Below are 14,869 nucleotides of genomic sequence, written 5' to 3' on the forward strand. Positions count from 1 at the left end.
TGCTTCTCAGATTCCTCCTCTGGACCCATCAGCAGAAATCCTTCTCCCCTTAGGCAGGGACATCATCCAAGCTCACAAGGTCCGCAGTCAGGTGAATGGTCCAAACAATGTGCCTTATGCTCAACGCCTTGATCTGGGATGGGTAGTTATAGGTGATGTCTGCCTCTCAGGTGCCCACAAACCCACAGTGAACTCTTTTAAGACGAACATTCTTAACAACGTCCGCCCTACCTTCCTCAGCCTCTGTGAAAACAAAATATATATCAGATTTTATACACAGAAATACACAGAAAGCTGTCATACACTTGATAAGACACAAGTTGAATTGGGTAGACACATTTTCAGCAAATAGCAGATGATGACAAAGTGGCTCTTTCAGCAGAAGATGCTTTGTTCTTGGAAATTATGCATAAAAGCTTTGCAAAAGATGATGCGAATAATTGGGTAGCTCCACTCCCATTCCGCACCCCCAGACAGCGTTTGCCAAACAACAGGGACCAGGCCCTCAGTCGTTTAATTTCCTGAAAAGGAAACCCGAAATGAGGGAGTATTACGTTGAGTTTTGGATCAAATCTTCGGTAAGGGCCACGCCGAACCAGCTCCTGCTCTTACTCCAGACCAAGAATGCTGGTATCTCCCTAGTTTTGGAGTTTAACACCATCAAAAGCCAGGGAAAATTAGGGTAGTCTTTGATTCGAGTGCTCAATATAACAATGTTTCTCTCAATGACGTGCTACTAAAAGGGCCAGATCTCAATAACACTCTTGTGGGAGTTCTGATGCGTTTCAGGTTTGACCCATACGCAGTCATGGCAGACGTAGAGCAAATGTTTCACAACTTTCTAATCAGAGAGGACCACCGCAACTACCTACGCTTCTTGTGGTTCAAAAACCACGATCTGGATGGAGAAGTGCATGGACATGCAAGGCCTTGACCTCGGGCAGGCTACCCTTCCCATGCAGCGTAGCTTAGGCTTGGGCTGGGACCTGTCCATAGACCTGTTCAAGTTTCAGGTAACAGTCAATGAAAAGCCCTTCATTAAACAGGGAGTGCTGTCAGTCATTAATAGTGTGTACGACCCGCTCGGCTTTGCTGTCCCAGTCATTGTAGAAGGCAGGGCCATACTGAGAGACATTTCCACTGACTTTTGTGAATGGGATACCAAACTGCCTAAAAACAAGTTACAACAGTGGCAACAATGGAAAGACTCCCTCAAATATCTACAAAAACTTGAAATCCCCAGAATGTACACCTCAATACCATTATCTGCAGCTCTAACTAAGGAGATCCATGTTTTTTGTGATGCCTCCTCTAAGGCAGTAGGCGCTGTTGCTTACCTCAAACTCACAGATGGAGATGGACACAGTGAAGTGGGTTTCCTTCTCAGCAAAGTACGGCTTTCCCCAAAACCAATTAATTAGACACGTTCCCACTTTATATAACAGCCGCTCTGAATAGTATTGCAGTTTAAATTTTATAGCACTTAAGTGAGCGCTGTCCAACAGCTAGTTTTGGGTAATTTGCGTTTGCTGTGTTAATTGCTGGGCAGAAACAGCAACTGTAAAACAGATATAAACTCAAATTGATCCAGAACAAGGCCAGGACAAGTGGTCAGTCCGTGAACAAGACAAGAGCGCGCAAGTCGTTTTTCTGAATATCCAGTTCTCCTGTTGTTTCAGTGTAGTATCTACCACAAGGCAAGATTGTTTTCGATTCTCTGGTTATTTTCTGTTTTTGCTTTCTCATAAATTTGTATTTTAATTAGACGCGTTCCCACTTTATATAACAGCCGCTCTGAATAGTATTGCAGTTTACATTTTATAGCACTTAAGTGAGCGCTGTCCAACAGCTAGTTTCGGGTAATTTGCGTTTGCTGTGTTAATTGCTGGGCAGAAACAGCAACTGTAAAACAGATATAAACTCGAATTGATCCAGAACAAGGCCAGGACAAGCGGTCAGTCCGTGAACAAGACAAGAGCGCGCAAGTCGTTTTTGTGAATATCCAGTTCTCCTGTTGTTTCAGTGTAGTATCTACCACAAGGTAAGGTTGTTCCCTTTCGAGGGAACTCAACACTGCGTCGAGAATCGTCACTTTGGGGACGCTCCCTTAGCGTGCGCCTCTGAAGTAAGAATGAAACTAATCCAATCCTGATTGGTGTTGCGTCGTGATGTAACATGTGACGGCATAACCGGATGCATAAAAGTGACGCTGACACACACACACATCAGCTCCGCGATGAAGCAAGACGCTCTAAGGCCTCGAGGGGCGTGGCAGGACGACGCAGTGTCTCGTTCCCTTCTCAGGGAACAAGGGTTATAGTCATAACCCGAGACGTTCCCTTTCGAGGGAACTCAACACTGCGTCGAGAATCGACACTTTGGGGAACGAATGCCCACTAAGCCACGCACCGAAAACAGGCCTACCCCGGAGTGAAACTGATTCAGGCACTCAGCTAGGACGAGAGCACGTGTGCGCCAAGCGTACTAGGGAGGTGCAGACTATAGTGCAGACTATAGAACCTAACAAAAGTGTGTGAGGTAGCCCAACCGGCTGCCTCACAGATCTCCTTGATGGGAACTCCCGAAAGGAGGGCCCTAGAGGACGCCATGCCTCTAGTAGAATGAGCCCTAACGGCCAAAGGTGAAGGGAAATTCCGCACCTTGTAGGCCTACTTATGGTTTGTATAGCCGGGAGCCCCTAATAGGTGATCCAAAACACACTACAGTAGGTCCGACCTCCTCCAAGAAGAGGACCTCTCAAGGTAATACTCGGAACTCTGACTGGCAGAGCAAGGAACCTCTCCTTTTCTGCCGACACATGAGGTGGAGGATGAAATACTTGCAGGACCATGGACCTAGCCATGATAAATTGCACTTAAGGCACATAGCTGGGTCTCGGATGCAGGATGTCCTTAACTCCGCCGGGGGCACACCCCAAGCAAACTGGCGATAATGCCAGGGCTTGGAGATCTCCCAGTCTCTTTAAAGAAATAGCTAAGAGAAAGGCTATCTTGAACGTGAAGTCCTAGGTGAAGCCGACTGGAGGTATTCGAAGGGAGCCAGGGATAGCCCTTCGAGAACCACCGCCAGGTCCCAGGAAGGAACCCTGGACCTGACTGTCGGTCTCATCCTCCAATACCATGGAGAAATAGTATGACCAGTTGGTGCCTCCCTAAAGGCCCAACATTTAGTGGTGCATGGAACGCCGCAATGGCAGCCACGTACACCCTACGTGTGGAAGGGGAGAGATTCGCAGAGAAACAATCTTGAAGAAACTCCAGAACTGAAGCCATTGGGCAGTTAACTGGGTCTAACTCAAGTTCTCTACACCAAGTAGAAAAATATTTCACTTGAGGCCATATAATCTCCTAGTAGACGGAGCCCTAGAGATAAGTATGGTTTCGACCACCCCAGATGATAGACCAGCATCTAGGTACTGAGCCAGAGGCCAGACCCACAATTTCCACAGCTCTGGATGAGGATGGAATATAGTGCCCTCCGCCTGAGACAACAGACCCCTCCTCAGAGGAATCTGCCATGGCGGAGCTATCAGGGGTGAAATTAAGTCTGAAAACCATACTCTGGCTGGCCAAAACAGGGCTATCAGAAGAAGACTGATGCCCTCCTGACGGACCCTCTCCAGGACCCCCGGGAGCAGAGCGATCTGGGGGAAAAGTGTACAGGCGAAGCCTCGGCCAGGCCTGTACCATGGCATCCAACCCCAGCGGGGCTGGATGAGTGAGGGAGAACCAAAGTGGACAGTGGGATGGACGTCCCTTGAGACGCAAACAGATCCACTTCCACTGGTCCAAACCTCTGCCATATGAACTCCACCACCTCTGGATGGAGTCTCCATTCCCCGGGCCTCAGCCCCTGCCTCGACAGGATGTCCGCTCCCTGATTCAGATCCCCCGGGACATATATTGCTCTTATAGATAATATTTTCCCTTGGGGCCATAAAATGATCTGATGCGCCAATCTGGATAGAGGGCGCGATCTGAGTGTCCTTTGTCGGTTTAGATAAGCTACCACTGAGACGTGGTAACCTTTGATGTCTGTGAGGAAGCTCCTCAGAGCCCTGAACACAGCCAACATCTCTAGGCAATTTATATGCCAAGAATGATGATGGTCCTGCCACAGACCCCTGGCAAAGCGGCCGTCCGAGACCGCGCCCCAGCCAGCGAGGGAAGCGTCTGTCGAAACAGTTTCCCGGCGACATGACGCCCCTACCACTAGCCCTTGGGACAAGAACCAAGGTTTCTTCCATATTAATAGGGAACGAAGGCATCTGCGCGTAACCTTTATTATATGGAACGGATTCCCCTTGGGGAAAAAACCCTTAGCTTTGAGCCACCACTGAAGGGGCCTCATGTGAAACAGGCCCAAAGGAATTATGTTGGATGCCGCTGTTATGAGGCCCAGCAGTCTTTGAAATTGCTTTACAGTGATGGCCTGGCCTAGCTTTATCCCAGACACCATGGCCAGGATGGATTCGATACGAGCGGGAGACATACGTGCCCGCATCGTAACCGAATTCTATACCACGCCCAGAAGAGTAGTCTTCTGAGCTGGGTCCAACACATTTTTCTTAGTGTTGAGCCTCAACGCCCGGTTCTGAATGTGGCCAAGGACGACATCTCGATGCCGAACTGCCATTTCTCGAGACTGGGCCAATATGAGCCAGTCGCCGATGTAATTCAGTATACGGATGCCCTGAAGCCTCAGTGGAGCCAGAGCCGCATCCATACACTTTGTGAACGTGCGGGGAGAGAGTGCTAGGCCGAACGGAAGAACCCCGATATTGGTATGCTTCGCCCCCGAAAGCAACCTCAGGAACCTCCTGTGACATGGAAGGATGGAGACATGAAATAAGAGTCTTTTAGATCCATCGTGACAAACCAGTCCTCGGATCTGATATGGCTCACGATAATGGGAATAGTAAGCATTTTGAACCTGAATCTCCTCAAAGAACGATTCAAAAGCCCTAGATCTAAAATTGGCCTCAGTCCGCCATCCTTCTTTGGAACTATAAAGTACCGGCTGTAAAACCCGGACTCCCTGTCTGGTAGGGGAACACATTCTATGGCCCCTTAATTCCAGTAGAGTCTGTACCTCTTGTTCCATAACCCGAGCCTGTTTTGGAATCACTGCAGTCGGTACCACCCCAGCAAACTAGGGAGGTCGGGCACCGAACTGCAATCTGTACCCATAGAGATATATTCGGAAGGCGTTCAACAGGGCACCGACTATGGTCACAAAATCTGTATCGACTTTTTCCTGGCGGTCATCTGCTTCAGGAAGTCGAGAATAGTGCTCGAAAAACACCCGAGGCCAATCTCGAGGGGCTGGTTCCCTTAGTAGATTTTGTAGAAGAATGGCAACGCCTTCCGAATATATCTATGTGGGTCCTGTATATTATAAAATTATTCTTTTTAAAGTTAAGGTTTCTCAAACCCAAGGTCGCTTTACATAGTGGGAAGAAAAGTATACACAAGAGCAACAACCAAAACAATACAACAAAGACAAGTTATCAATATGAAGCTATGAGTTTGGTGTGGAGAAATGATCATTAAACAAAAAGGTCTTGAGATGAGCTTTAAAGAGGGGAAGTGAAGGACAGTCACAAAGAGGTTGTGGGAGGCTGTTCCAGAGTTTGGGGGCCAAGACACTGAAGGATCTGCCACCCAGGGTGGAAAGTCTGGAGCGGGGGACAGACAAGAGATTTTGGTCAGAAGATCTGAGTGAGCGGGATGGAGTGTACGGGATCAGGAGGTCGCGGATGTAGGGGGGAGAAAGGTTATGGAGCGCTTTGAAGGTGAGTAGTACTACTTTGTATTTGATCCGGGACGGAACTGGTAGCCAGTGGAGTTGGTAGTGACTGGGGGTGATGTGTGCTGATCATCTGGTATGGGTGAGGAGCCTGGCTACTGAGTTTTGAATATATTGTAACCTTTGCAGTGATTTGACAGGGAGACCAAGGAAAAGTGAGTTTCAGTAGTCTAGACGGGACATAATGAAGCAGTTAACTAAAGTGTGTGCATCACTAACAGAGAGGAAGGGTTTGAGGCGAGCAATGTTGCGGAGGTGAAAGAAGGCATTCTTAGTGAGTGATTTGATATGAGGATCAAAGCTAAGGGTGGAGGCAAGCAAAATGCCAAGGTTTTTGACAACAGGGGTAGGGTGGACAGATGAACCATCAATATTGAGAGTGAGACTGGGAGATTTAGAGAGAATGCTTTTAGGGCCAATCAGCAGAATTTCAGTTTTATCTGTATTGAGTTTAAGAAAATTGTTTTGCATTCATAATTTTAGGTCAGAGAGGCAGTCAGTGAGGGAGCACAGTGGTAGATCAGAGGGAGAGTGAGTGGTCAAATAGAGTTGGATATCATCTGCATAACAGTGGAATTTAAGACCGTGGCTGCGTATAATCGGGCCAATAGGGAGGATGTATATGAGAAAGTGGAGGGGCTCAAGTACAGAACCCTGGGGGACACCATGTGTGACAGAGGACTTGGAAGACTGATGAGGACCAAGCGTCACAAACTGCTTTCTGTTGAAGAGGTAAGATTGGAACCAATTGAGGGCTGTACCAGAAACACCAATAGCAGACAGACGGGTGATTAGAACATTGTGGTTGATAGTATCGAAGGCAGCACTAAGGTCAAGGAGGATGAGCATGTTAAGTGATACACAGGGGTTCCTCAGAGTTCAGTTCTTGGACCGCTCCTCTTCTCCATCTACACCACATCATTGGGACCCATCATACAGGCACATGGTTTCTCTTACCATTGCTATGCTGATGACACCCAGCTCTACCTCTCATTTCAACCAGATGATCCCACAGTAGCTGCACGTATCTCAAGCTGTCTGGCGGACATCTCGGCATGGATGAAGGAACATCACCTGCAGCTCAACCTGGCAAAGACTGAGCTTCTCGTCCTCCCTGCAAAGCCGTCTGTACAGCACGACTTCACTATCCAGCTAGAGTCATCCTCAATCACCCCATCAAGGTCGGTCAGAAATCTTGGAGTAATATTTGATGACCAGCTAACCTTCACAGACCACATTACAAAGACAGCTCGATCATGCAGGTTTGCAATGTATAACATCAGGAAGATCAGGCCTTTCCTAACTGAGCATGCAACACAACTTCTCGTCAAGGCCCTGGTTATTTCTAGGCTTGATTACTGCAATGCTCTTCTAGCTGGACTTCCATCATGTGTTACTAAACCTCTACAAATGATCCAGAATGCTGCAACCCGCCTTGTCTTCAACGAGCCCAAAAGGGCTCACGTCACTCCTCTGTTCATCTCACTGCATTGGCTACCACTCGCTGCTCGCATCAAATTCAAAGCTTTGACGCTTACTTACAGATCTACCACAGACTCAGCTCCGTCCTACTTTCACTCCCTACTACAAGTCTACGTCCCTACCAGAAGCCTACGATCGGCCAAGGAGCGACGGCTCATGGTGCCATTACAGCGAGGCACTAAATCACTCTCCAGAACATTCTCATTCACGGTTCCATGCTGGTGGAATGATCTCCCCACCCTCGTCCGTAATGCAGAATCCCTGACAGCATTCAAAAGACAACTGAAAACTCATCTCTTCCGTGAGTACTTAACATAAAAAAAAATATGTCTTCTCTTTTAAATCTTTCCATCCCTTTTAAATCTTCCCTTGTCTGGCTTTTGCTACTCTGAGCAATGCCTGAACTTTGTATTTTGAGCACTTCTTGCGTCGTTCTTCCCTCTTCACGATGACTCGCTTGCTTTAGTCCTCAGATGTAAGTCGCTTTGGATAAAAGCATCTGCTAAATGACTAAATGTAAATGTAAATGTAAATGTAACCAGACATCACTATACCCAGACTTGAGCTTTGCGCAGCAGTCCTGGCTGTTGAGGTGGCCGAGTAAGTCCTGGAGGAGCTAGACATCGCAGTCGAACAGCTGAGCTTCTGCACAGACTCCAAAATAGTGCTTGGTTACATCTTTAACAAAAAGAGATGCTTTCATGTTTATGTGCACAACAGAGTGGAACATATTAGGCGCTTCACTCAAGCTCACCAGTGGCTTTACATGGCCACTCATTTAAATCCTGCTGATCATGCAACATGAGCACTACCCGCTGAGCAGCTCTCTAACTCCACATGGATCAGTGGACCCGCTTTCCTTTGCAATTCAGGAAAAAGTCAAGCACAGGCAGAGTTGTTTGATCTTGTAGACCCAGGGACTGACAATGAACTGCGACCTGAGGTCACTACTTGTGCCACCACTCTCTCAAAGGATGGACTCAGTAGTGTCAGATTTGAAAGGTTTTCGAGTTGGAATGTACTACTTAAAGCTATATCTAAACTTCAACACATTACCCAGTAATTTAAGCCGAGCACAGAGAGCTCCTGTCACGGCTGGCACAGCTGTAATGAACATTCAAATGAAAAACAACTCAACCAAGCCAAGAACACCATCACTCACACTGTTTACGCAGAGGATATAAGACAAGTTGAAAAAGGTGTGCCTAATAAAAACTCAAGCCCACTTAGCAAACTGAGCCCTATTGTCGACACTAATGGAATCCTCAGAGTGGGTGGGAGACTAAACTGGGTGGGAGACTCTAACTGGGAGGCCTCACGAGAGGCCTACGACCGTCTGACCAGACTCAGGAGGCCGCATGCTCAATTTGCTAATAGTTGTTAGAAGAAGCATTAGAACAACAGGAGAGAACATCAGTCTGTGAGTGTTTACTTTCTCATTTGATTTTAGCGCGGCTCTTTGTTACTGTGTTTGTTTGTGTCGTGACTGAGTTTCGCTGGCTAAATAGTTGGTCGTGGCCTGCTGTATTCATTAACGGGGTATTAGGCGTGTATATAACTGGTTAGTGCACCGCGGCAGTGGTCGCGGCTGCCCTCGTGTGAAGGCCTCATTGTGTGAAGACCAAAGAGTGTAAAGACCAGCGACTCTACCTGTGCGACTCCACCGAGCAAGGACACCGACAAGGCACTTGAGTATTAAATTCTTCTTGTTTATTTATTGTTGTTTCCTTTCTCTTCTACAACTTTTCGTCGGATCTTTCTGTTTGTGAGCTCCTTTATACTATGTGATTTCAAATCCCTACTATTACTAACATACGTAAATCAAATGTCACACGTCGGAGGCGGTACAATCCTAACAATATCCGTACCCTTCCGGTGTCTTCTAATACTTTATTCTCTTTTTCTATTGGTCTCTGGAACTGCCAGTCCGCTGTTAACAAAGCTGATTTCATTACATCTTTTTCAAGTCATTCAGGTCTCAGTCTATTGGCCCTGACTGAGACCTGGATCAGACCAGAGGACAATGTCACACCTGCTGCCCTCTCCACTAACTTCACTTTCTCACACACCGGTCTGACCGGAAGGGGTGGTGGTACTGGTCTGCTCATCTCAAATGACTGGAAATTTTATCCTTTACCACCTCTATTTGACAACAGCTCATTTGAATCACATCCAATTACCATCACTAGTCCTATTAAAATCCATTTTGTAGTTGTATATCGTCCCCCAGGTCAACTTGGCAGTTTCTTGGAGGAGCTTGATGTGCTACTCTCATCCTTCCCTGAAGATGGTACTCCTCTTGTAATTCTTGGAGACTTCAACATCCACCTAGAAAAACCTCAGGCTGCCGATTTCCACACCCTGCTTGCATCATTCGACCTCAAACGAGTATCTACTATGGCTACTCACAAATCAGGTAACCAATGGACCTTATCTACACGCGCTACTGCTCTACGGACAATGCACTGGTCACTCCACTGCACACCTCAGATCACTTCCTCCTCACTCTCAACCTCAACCTGCCTCAGAACACAACACACACTCCTTCACAGCTCACCTTTCGACGGAACCTACGCTCACTTTCACCCTCTCACCTATCCTCTTTGGTCTCATCCACACTTCCTCCACCTGATCAGCTCTCAACACTGGATACTAACGGTGCAACTGATACTCTTTTCTCCACTTTAACATCCTGCTTGGACAACTTCTGTCCCCTTTCCTCCAGGCCATCCCCCACCACACCCTCTGCCCCCTGGTTATCTGATATTCTCCGCGAACATCGTACTAAACTCAGGGGTGCAGAGAGGAAGTGGCGCAAATAGAAAGATCTGACAGACCTGGGTCTTTATCAATCCCTCCTCTCTTCCTTTTCTGCTAATATCTCTACTGCTAAAATGGCTTACTATCACAACTAAATTTTCAATTCTTCTGACTCTCGCATGCTTTTCAAAACCTTCTCCTCTCTTCTTACCCTCCTCCTCCTCCTCCTCCTTCATCAACCCTAACAGCTGACGATTTTGCCACATTCTTCATAGAAAAAACGACCACCATCAGCGGCCAATTTACCAATCCACAAACTGACACACACATTTTACCAACAAACGCACACATTCTACCCTCCTTCTCTCTACTTTCAGAGGCGGAAGTCTCTAAACTCCTCCTTTCCAATCGCCCTACTACCTGTCCGCTTGATCCTGTCCCCACTAATCTACTTCAAGCCATTTCTTCCTCAGTTGTAACCACACTCACGCACATCATAAACACCTCTCTTTACACTGGTACTTTTCCCACAGCTTTAAGCACGCTTGAATAACCCCACTACTTAAGAAACCCAATCTAAATCCAGCACATCTAACAAGTTACAGACCGGTATCTCTTCTTCCATTTGTCGCGAAAACACTTGAACGAGTTGTTTTCAACCAGATCTGCTCCTTTCTTACACAGAACAACCTCTTGGACAACAATCAGTCTGGTTTCAAAAGCGGACACTCAACTGAGACTGCCCTGCTCTCAGTAATTGAAGCTCTGAGACTTGCAAGAGCAGCTTTCAAATCTTCAGTCCTCATCCTGCTGGATCTGTCTGCTGCTTTTGACACAGTTAACCACCAGATCCTCCTGTCAATCCTAAAGATGAAGGGCATCTCAGGAACTGCACTCGAATGGTTCGAGTCTTACCTCTCAGGTAGGTCCTTTAGGGTGTCGTGGAGAGGTGTGGCATCTAAGACCCAACATCTAGCTACTGGGGTGCCTCAGGGCTCAGTGCTTGGACCACTCCTCTTCTCCATCTACATGACATCACTAGGATCTGTGATTCAGAAACATGGCTTTTCCTATCATTGCTACGCTGATGACACACAACTCTACCTCTCATTCCAGCCTGACGATCCGACGGTAGCTGCTCGTATCTCAGCCTGCCTGACAGACATTTCTGGCTGGATGAAGGACCACCACCTTCAACTAAACCTTGCGAAGACAGAGCTACTTTTGGTCCCGGTCAACCCAACACTTCATCACAACTTTTCCATTCAGCTAGGCTCGTCATCCATCACTCCATCAAGGTCAGCTAGGAACCTCGGGGTTGTAATTGATGATCAGTTGAAATTCACAGACCACATTGCTAGAACTGCCCGGTCCTGCAGATTTGCCTTGCACAACATTAGGAGGATCAGGCCCTTCCTTACAGAGCATGCTACACAACTGGTTGTCCAAGCACTTGTTTTATCCAGACTGGACTATTGTAATGCTCTCCTGGCTGGTCTTCCAGCTTGCTCTGTTAAACCTCTACAATTGATCCAGAATGCTGCAGCCAGAGTAGTCTTTAATGAGCCAAAGAGAGCACACGTCACACCTCTCCTCACAAAATAGCATTGGTTGCCAGTTGCCGCTCGCATTAAATTCAAGGCACTGACGTTTGCCTACAGAACAAGCCATGGCACTGCTCCCTCTTACCTAAACTCATTACTTCAGACTTATGTGCCATCCAGAAACTTGCGCTCTGCTAGCGAATGTCGTCTTGTGGTACCATCTCAAAGAGGCACAAAATCTCTTTCTCGGACCTTTACTATGACTGTTCCCTGTTGGTGGAATGATCTGCCTAACTCAACCAGAGCTTCTGAGTCAGTAGCCACTTTCAAGAAACTGCTGAAGACGTATATTTTTTGGCAGCACTTGATTCAGTAGTACTAACACTTTCTCTCCTCTTCTATTCTATTTAAAAAAAAAAATGCACTAAAGTTAAACTGAGAGGGGTTATAGCACTTACGTATTGTTGTCCTACTGTTAGTTTAACTGCTTCTATTGTTCTCATTTGTAAGTCGCTTTGGATAAAAGCGTCTGCTAAATGAATAAATGTAAAATGTATATGCTCATAGTGACCCTCGGTGAGGGGAGCACAAGGTCCGTCTGGTAGGCAAAACCAGGGTGAGGAAGGAAAAAGGTTCTGGGAGGGAACCAGTAGCAGAGAATGAACACTTTAGCGAGCCAGGGCAGCTGACTACTAAGGCTAGCTGAAACTGACAGCAAGAGGCCACTATCTTCCTAAACCCAGCACCACTAGGAAACCATTCACAGGGAGGCCTGGTGAGGCCTACAACCTGATAACCACAGTATGTGGGGAAATTACCTTCAGGGAGGCCTGGTGAGGCCTACTACCTGATGACCACAGTATGTGGGGAACTCACCCTTAGGGAGGCCTGGTTAGGCCTACTACCTGATAACCACACTCTGTGGGAACTCATCTTCAAGGAGGCCTGGTGAGGCCTACTACTTGACCATTCCCATTCAGGGAGACCTGGTAGGGCCTATACCCTGATAACCATCTTAAGTGGGAATTCACCTTCAGGGAGGCCTGAGTGGCCTACTACTTGATAACCACTGGATATATGAGCCCTGAGTCCGGGTGATAGTACAAGGTGGCCTACTAAGGCCAGCCGGCTGGGGACTCGCCTATCAGGGAGGCCTGGTCAGGCCTACTAGCTGATAGCAAGTCATATTCTGCTATAACATACACTGTTGGGAACCATACGACACAAGGATATTTTACTATTGGGCTTCCAGTAGCGTTATAAAGTATGTCCCAAAATGTTGGGACTCACCTCCGAGGAGGCCTGTTTAAGGCCTACTACCCATCAGTGAGTCAACTGCCAGAACCACCAAGGCCAACCACGTAAAGGGAGCTGGCCTACAGCGTCCTCTTGGGGGCTGTCTGATCAAGAAGGCCTGCTGATGGCTACTACTTAATGGCGCAGCCTTCGTTGGCAGATAAGCTGTTTACACAGCGGCTACAGCATCCTGGTGCCGAATCACATTGCCCATGGCAGTGTACCCCGCAAGAAAGCTAGCACCCTTAAAACAAGGGGAGTACAACATACGCCACTCTGGCTCAACGGAGACCCCAGTTAGTCAGGGGCCTACCATCTATGCATGGGCATCAGCTCAGGGCAATGCTCTGGCTTCAGGGGAGCGTACTTCGAACCAAAGAAGAAGTGAAGGCTTACTTCGTACTCGACCCGAGCCATAGTGGTGCGAGGTAGGATAATACAGAACTGGGAGTGAAGTGCTCAGACCTACCCTGTATCACAGGGGAATACTCACTCCTCACCCTGTGACTACGTCGAACGTGAGCGACTGAAAGGGAACGTCTTGGTTCCGATTGTAGCCCTCATTCCCTGAAGGAGGGAACGGAAGACGTAGTCCCGTCGCCACTATTACTGGACCACGCTGACTCCGGGCTCCGCTCGGCTCCTCAGCGAAAAACATCTGTTTTGTGTGAGATGCAGATCTCGCAAGCCAATGTGCATTGGATCATTTTAAGAGTACTCGAAGATGACAGGCTCCCTAAGCGTGATCCTTTCCCGCCTTCAGGGAATGAGGGTTACATGCTTAACAGAGACATTTTAGACTTTCTGTTGACTATACTGTAAGTAATGTCGCACCTATGTGTCAATTTATTCTAACCCTAAACCTACGAGTCAACTAATACTCTATTAATACTCTACTAACACTCTAATGAGAGTTAGTAGACATGTAGGTGCAACGTTACTTTACGCCAACAGAATGTGTTAAAAGGAACTTTAAAGGGTAACTAAACCCCTGGTCAGAGACTGACTCCACCCACTGGCAATATTTGAAAAATGCTGGAAAAGTGGGCAGAGCCCAGCGGAGGGGAGCGTGCACCTGAGATGCATCTCTCTGTAGGCAAGGGTGTGGTTAGCTGGTACCCTCTGACGTCAGAGGGTACCACAGCTTCCAATAGGAATATTCAACCGCAGTAGCCACCGTTCAACCTGAAGAGGGCAACACTCAGACGTTTTTACACCATATATTGTAGAATTAAAACAATTTAAACCCAAATGTCAAAAAATGTACTCGAATCAATGAACAGCATTTATGAAGCTCCGTTCTTACAGATCATTAACTAAAAAAAGTTGTTTTAGTGTTTAGTTACCCTTTAAAATAAAGTGAAACCAATATGGTATAATGTAAAATGCAGAGTGAATTTGTGGGAAGCTCTGCTGCTTTTAAATCAATGAGAGGACAAAAAAACTGTCTGAATCGGAAGGCGTTGCTGTGTTGTCTGTCTCCCCTCTTCCCCCTCCAATCCACAGCTTACCACGGCCACTTTGTAGCATTCGCCTGACAGCAAGAAGGCCCCCGGTTTGAGTCCCGGCTGTGCCAAGAGTCCCTTTTGTGTGGCGTTTTCTCTCTCTCTAAGTATATTTAGCTCTCCCTCTCTGTCATTTCTTCGCCACTGTATTTGTCATGTCCGGTTGATCAAGAAGTCTCAGACTCTGCTGAGCCATTGAAAAGCCATCAGCAGGTAAATGTAGAAATGCTATTCTGCCCACCCCTGCAGCTCCCTGGGGCTTGAAGCTTGCTGTAATCCATCGTGTGTGTGTGTGTGTGTGTGTGTGTGTGTGTGTGTGTGTGTGTGTGTGTGTGTGTGGCCTGGTAAACCCTTATGAGGACAAAATGTCTTATAAATCATACTAAGTGATGTTTTTTGAAAATGTAAAAATGCAGAAAGTTTTCTGTGATGGGTAGGTTTAGGGGTAGAGTT

Source organism: Siphateles boraxobius, unplaced genomic scaffold (assembly GCF_051911475.1).
Source record: "Siphateles boraxobius isolate OS27281-9 unplaced genomic scaffold, OSU_SipBor_1 41, whole genome shotgun sequence".
Lineage (NCBI taxonomy): Eukaryota > Metazoa > Chordata > Actinopteri > Cypriniformes > Leuciscidae > Siphateles > Siphateles boraxobius.